The sequence below is a fragment of the Syngnathus typhle genome, linkage group LG7, assembly GCF_033458585.1.
Source record: "Syngnathus typhle isolate RoL2023-S1 ecotype Sweden linkage group LG7, RoL_Styp_1.0, whole genome shotgun sequence".
Classification (NCBI taxonomy): Eukaryota; Metazoa; Chordata; class Actinopteri; order Syngnathiformes; family Syngnathidae; genus Syngnathus; species Syngnathus typhle.
The window spans coordinates 17,629,536-17,636,324 of NC_083744.1; positions in this window are offsets into that span (position 1 = coordinate 17,629,536).

The window sequence follows — 6,789 nt, forward strand, 5'->3', positions numbered from 1 at the left end:
TGATTCATTGTCTTCAGCGGGCCACTTATGATTGATTTCATGACACAATGCTTTGGGCCAGTTTAAATTTAGGAATTGGGTCCATATATAAGGCGCACCGGACTATAAGGCGTACTGTTGGTTTTTGAGAAAATTTTAGGTTTTTAGGTGCGCCTTATAGGGCGGAAAATACGGTATTCAGTTATTACATTCCAAGGGACATATTGGAAATGTTACTTTTAATATAAAGTCATTAAAACAAATAAAACAGACCACTTTAAAAAAAGTTCCTGCTAACTTGCATAGTACTCATATTGGGAACAAAAAAAAAGAACAAAATCACACACTGTCAAAACAACTTTGCTATCTTTATGAACCGACTAAACAAATATGGAGTCAACAAAAAGGATAAATAATATGTAGTGTGCCTCTACTGCGCTGAATTTAAAGGCACCGATTTTATATTTGCCGGTATTAAGTCCGCTGTGTTCACTCCCCCAACGACGCAAACACCCTTTTCTAAATGCGCACATATATGAAAATCAAAATGTACGCCTTTGCTCAAAAGTCGGTAAATGCTGCAATAAACTGCAGTCCACCATAAAATACCGCTGGTGCCGTCTACGTTTACTTGTCGCACTCCACAAACCAGCAAGATGTCTGTTCATAACAAAGATACGGGAAAAAAACACTAATTCATCATTGTATTTATTTATTTATTTATTCATCCATCCATTACTTTTGACACAAGCTCGGCCTTGGCGGAGGATTGCGCGCCACTCGGTTGCACTTTATATTATGTGTTTACGAGCGACACCTTAATGTATCTGCCTACCCGGATAAGACCCCCCCCCCCCCCCTCTGTTGAGTCCAGACGAGCGTGCCGAGCCCGGAGGCACAAGTGAGTCATGAAGTCTGTCTCTGCAAACGTGATCACGTGCGCCTGAGATAACACAAAGTCAAACACCAGCCTCATGTCCTCCGTCTCCCATGTTTGGCGTAACCAAGCGAGTCGAAGAATGCGTCTTCCTTCACGCCGCATGTGATTTGGGTTACAAGTGAAAAGGAGTCTTTAGCGGCACATTAAATGCAGAACGACATCTGGCAAGAAGTCCTTTCGACAACATTTTTGCGGTCAAGCTGTTTATTTGATGGCGCTATCCAAAACCATGTTTGCAAGTTGTACTATTCCGCTTTGTTCAGCACAGTAGCTTAACCCTAGCCTTCCATTGTTAGCATTAAACTGTAATGCGTCTGCTTCCAGCTTGTGATTGAAAGTGTGGCCAAAGAATTAGGGAGGATTTTATCAGTCCATGATCTCCTCCCCGATGACGTCTTTAGGACTGACCCGCAGACGTCACTTTAAAGCAGAGCAGCCCTGCCGGCCACTCTTGCGGCTTTTTTAATTGTGCTGTGAGGTGCTTCCAAATGGTTTCCCGTCGTCGTGCCGTCCAAGTCCAGATAGCCTCCGCCGACCCCAGACTCGGTGACGACACGGACCTTCCGAGCAAACGCTCATTTCCCCTTTTTGTCTTCAAGAGGGCCTCCAAGCCACAGTAAATGCATCACAAAGCACAGGAAACAAGACATTTATTTTGGATCAAAGCATCAGTTCAAGCACATGCGAAACTCGTCAAGGAAAGGATAAAGAATAAAAGTCTTTGGACACTGCCGGACTCCCCATTGTATTTTACAATTTACAACGGGCGGTGCGTTGACTCCGAAATGACTCAGGAAAAGACTCTCTCAAGTTCTTGCTCATATAGCCACATTAAGGACAAAATAGTCCTTAGTCACCACAGAATAGGAACTTTGTTGTGTTTCCATGACAACACTTAAGAGTTATAAAAAGGTGGTGAGTCCCATAGTACCTGCTGGCACCCTTTTTGAAACGTACCTATGGACTGGAGTTCTTATTTATTCTCGCAGAGAACATGAAAAGCACCCTCTTTCGACGACAACGATTTATTTATCTTTTATTTCAAACTGATTGGCTTTGAGAAATCCTGGGCTTTTACCGCTTCATCGTGGCGTCCATTTTGATCGGAGTTGAAGTCAGCAAGTGTCAACTCTTGCCCTATCTCGCAGATGACTTTTCATTGCTGCCCCAGTATCGTTTTCTCAAATAGGGCTTGTTGCAAACGTAGCGCTCATTCACACCCCTGTATCGATCAATCAATCAATCAACCAATCCCCCTTTGAGGTTTTTTTTTTTTTTACTGGCACGTTCTGCCGTCAGGATTCAAAATGAGTCACGAGCCGAAATTTGCGGTGCGTCATTCCGTCACAGAGGATGACTTGTTCTGGCTCCCACAGTCGTCTGCTTTTATTAATATAATTTCATTTTCTCAATTAGTGGCGAAGACGTCTGTTTTGTCTTGGCGGGTGTGGAACATTTGCTACGTCACACCTTTCCTTTTGTCAACGAGGGTTTTTCTGCTCTGTGGCCATTTTGTGGCCGCGAGTCATATGAATGGGTAAAGAAAATACTTTTGCAAAAGCTTGCAGGCAGCTTCACCTGACCTGAACCTTGAATTTCCCCAATACACACCCTCAGGGTCACAACGTGCAGCTACTTGCCAGTGAGCTGCAAGAGGATACGGGTGAGAGTGTTTGGGTGCTGCTCTGTGTGTGTGTGTGTGTTGTTACCGGCAGCTGTCCACATGATGTTGATATGTGACTCAGCTCCATGATCCCTGGCTTAAGGTCGTACTCCGCACTTATCCTCAAGTGTCACTTTGCCACAATTTAAGTCCAAGTTTGGACTCGAGTCAACATTGAAATGGAGTAGAATGCAAATTTCCAATCGCAAAGGCTGACATTTTAGAAATAGAAAACTTCATTTCAGTGGGTGTGTCAGCTACTTGTGTATTTGATTTATTTATTGAGTGTATAGATAGGTTCATTTTCCAGGAAGATTTATTGAAGCCACACTTTTGTTGTTGGAGTGACAACCTTGAATATTGCAAGTGAAAGGATTCAAAGTAATCAAATGAGTTCATCTTATCTTCTGTGTTCAACAAATGTTTTTTTGTCTCTTTTACTCAGTCGGTCATCGTCTGACTGAAAGGGGGAAAAAAATCAGCTAATCCAAAGGCTCTTTTTTTGATAGTTAGCGGAAGTGTGTGCGGTATAAAAACTGGCATGCCTTGATTATTTGTGCTTTTTGGGAGCCTTGTTTACTGTACCCTTTGTACGCCGAATATAACGTGAACGAGAAGCTGATCGGTCGACGGTGGCCACACCCACAACGGCGCACGCATCTTGGAGCTGGGCCAAATGCTTACTTTTGTTTATATTAATTCATTCGTTTTTATTTGAGCGTAAGCCTAACCTCTGAGACCTTTGTGGTTAGTTTCCTCCTTGTGTTTATTAGTACACAAAAAGCAGACCTTGAAAGAAAACTCGTATATCAAATCCCAACGGCAATATAGAGTGTGGAAAAATTGTTTGGCCCCAGACCAGAGCAGCAAACTGAAATGTAAGCATAAACATGTGAGTGACGACAGTGTGGACCCGAGCCGCAGACACATGCTGCACGTACATGAGTCCACGCAGCCCGTCGGGTCCATTATAGCATGATTATGTAATGGTTTCGCTATTAAGATTGCCAGAGAAGGAAGAGTCCTCGCCATCTGCTTCAAGTCCCCGTGCTATCTTTTGTGAGAAGTCGTTCACATGTCTGTCTCTGCGTCACTCGAGCGTAAAACTTTCCCGCACTTGAGTCTTGTATGGAAAGCGCATGGCTCCGCAGAAGAAATGTGACGGGGTGGGATGAGTGGGCGGGGTGCTTGTAACGCAGCACTCGTGTGCCGGTGGCGGGTGGCCCGTGCGCCTCGGCCAATAGCAATAGTTTTGGCATGCTTGGGTAAAAGCCACAAGAGAAGCGACATGAGGTGCATTTTTGTGATTTTTTTTTTTAAAGGTTGGGCTTAGCAATGCTATCATGTTGCCCCCCCTCGCTCCCTCCCTCTCTCGTGGCTTCTCCTCGACCCAACTCAGTCACATGTGACTCACCCAAGAAGAAAAACTCTGAACCATTTTCCAGACAGTTCACATCGAGCCGCCCGCCCGGCAAGTGAAGCACTGACAAAAAATGTCCGAATGGGTGCCAGGGGCGCTCAAGCAACAGTAGGATAGTAGGACTCTGATGAAGGCGGAAGATTCCGCCGAAACATGTCAGGTAAATGAACCTAAAACAAATTTGTTTGATATAGAAGAACCAGAGAAGTAATTGAAAAAGAAAAAACAAGATGAACCTAGTACAACCAACAGTAGGATATTTATCTGCAGGACTGATCATTACATGTGACTGGGGTATATTTGAACTGGGTTATGTAAGGGTTCCAGGCTGCACTCTCTCCACGCACAGATGAGGAGCACGACGCATGATGCAGAGCGAGTCTCCACAGCACGTTAAATAATCCCCAAGGTGGGGCTGCAACATTAACCCATTTGCCTTTTCAACATTCTATTAAAAGCAAGCGGCCTTCTCGAATTATTTGCGATCGCCCGTGATGTAACATTTGGAGCCTATGTCGAAATATTTAAGTGTGAGCGATTATGTAACAGGATTTGCGATCGCTTTCACAAGTGCACTTCCCAAAAGCTCTCATTGGTTATGCCTGCGGTTGTCATCTTGTGGCAGCAAAAACAAATACCCAAAGCTTCTAATTCTATTTGAATTGGATGCAGGCAGATGATGGTTGCGAGCCACTGGAGTTTGCGGCCGGCTCCCTCGTGGCGACGGGAGGGATGAAATGGCTGATGACCAAATTGCTGTCCCCTGTAAAAAAACTGCCCACGCTCCCTCTGCTAACACTTTAATGGAATCACCAAGTGGGTGTGTGAGATCTCCGCTTGAACTGATGTGACAGTGATCAAGACTGTTTCATAGCAATTCATTTCATATGTGCATGTCTATTAATAGGCTCAAGATGTAATTGTGGTGAGCAAAACAAAAGGACAGCAAAATAGCAGCATTATGCTACCGTATTTTCCAGACTATAAGGCGCACCTTCAATGAACGGCCCATTTTAAAACTTAATCCTTATATAAGGCGCACCGGACTATAAGGCGCACCATTAATGCATCATGTCAGATTTTTTATCCAAATCAAATCATTCTCCATTTTATCTTTTTTATTTCAACTTCAGATGCAACAAATGACTTTATAATCACAAAATAATGATCCATTGTCTTTTTGATTCATGATTCATAGTCTTCAGCTGGCCACTTATGCTTGATTTCATGACACAATGCTTCGGGCCAGTTTGAATTTTGGAATTTAGTCCATATATAAGGCGCACTGGACTATAAGGCGCACTGTCGGCTTTCGAGAAGATTTTAGGTTTTTAGGTGCGCCTTATAGTCCGGAAAATACGGTACTTATAGTTGTCTACGAATTTTCAATGCGAATTATTAGAAAAAAGAAATTGAATGCAATTTTTTTTTTAACCAAAATGTAGGCCAAATGATTTTTTTTTCAATGTAAGACTAGATTTGAAATCAGCAGTAACGTCGCCTTTCTGTGCTGACGGTGTCACACGTGCGTGTTGTACGTGTCAACGATCCTTGAGAACTTTGAAAGAACTGTTTTGGTGGTTAGTGGCAGGACTGGTATGCAAAAATAGTTCCGTTTGGAGAGGTGGCTGTTAGTCAAACACCTCGCTAGCCAACTGTCGACCTTGTGAATCGAGTTGAGTCGGGCGAACGGCATTCAAACGGGTTAGATAAGATTCTACTCGACCACATTGGATCTGCCTGGATGTTTTCAGACTCTCTGTTTGGCTTTGTGTGCATATGCACCTGCCATTTCCAAGTCAGGCTGTGCTCTTTCTATTCTTCCCGTCCTCGCTGTCGTCCAGTGCTGACCTCACGCTCACCTTTATTCTCCAGTGAAGTAGCAGAGCACAGGAATCTCAAATTAAATAGAAACATTAAAGTCGTTTTCTCTTCCTCCTTTCTTGCGCGAACATGTGACTTTGGCCATGCCCCAGTTGGGAACGACCCGCCTCCTCACCAATAGCAGCCTCGGAGTTTTTTTTTTTTTCTTTCTTGTATGACGCTGCTCCAGTCAAACACTTGCATAACATTTGAAGGCAGCGTTCAAGCGGCTGTTTTGTTTGGACGCAATCCCAGCCTTTCAAAAAAAAAAAAAATATGCACCTGGCATCATTCTAGCGTTCTTGAGGTGGCTCATCACTTTGTTTTGTCTCAACTGTCCAAAAATCACTCGCAATCACTTAGGTCAAATAGTCTTGAAGTTGGACAAGTAAGATTTGGGGAGAAGACATTAGCGACATGTCCTTGATCCTTATGTGTAGTGAACATACAATCAGATTCCAAAAATTTTTTTATCTATGAATGTCTGAATTCCTGGTTGCATTTTTGACATGAAGGAAATCAGGTGTTGAGAGAAGTGAGAAGCGAGGACAACCTGCGTGCCAATACTTTTGGCAACATGCTTTTGGTTTGCCAAATTGAATCAGAGCGTCTTAGTGTTTATATGTTGTCCTTTTACGGATTGCAGCGGTTGACATTTTCGAATGGGGCACGAGACGGCCGCAGCTGTGACGTCCTCGCCACAGCGCTGAGATGAATTCATTGCGTCTGGGGACTCCATTAAGCAGCCAAGTGGGGACACGACGGAAGATTCTTTTCTAGTTTTTTTCCACCGTTTGCTCGAGTAATAACATAAAGCAAGGCCGAGTGCTTTGCGGGGTTAGATAAGGTGACTGTGGGTGGCTGAAGCAGCTTCTGCAGAACTCACAGGCGGGTCCCACCGACCGACCGTGGTTCTGACTTCCT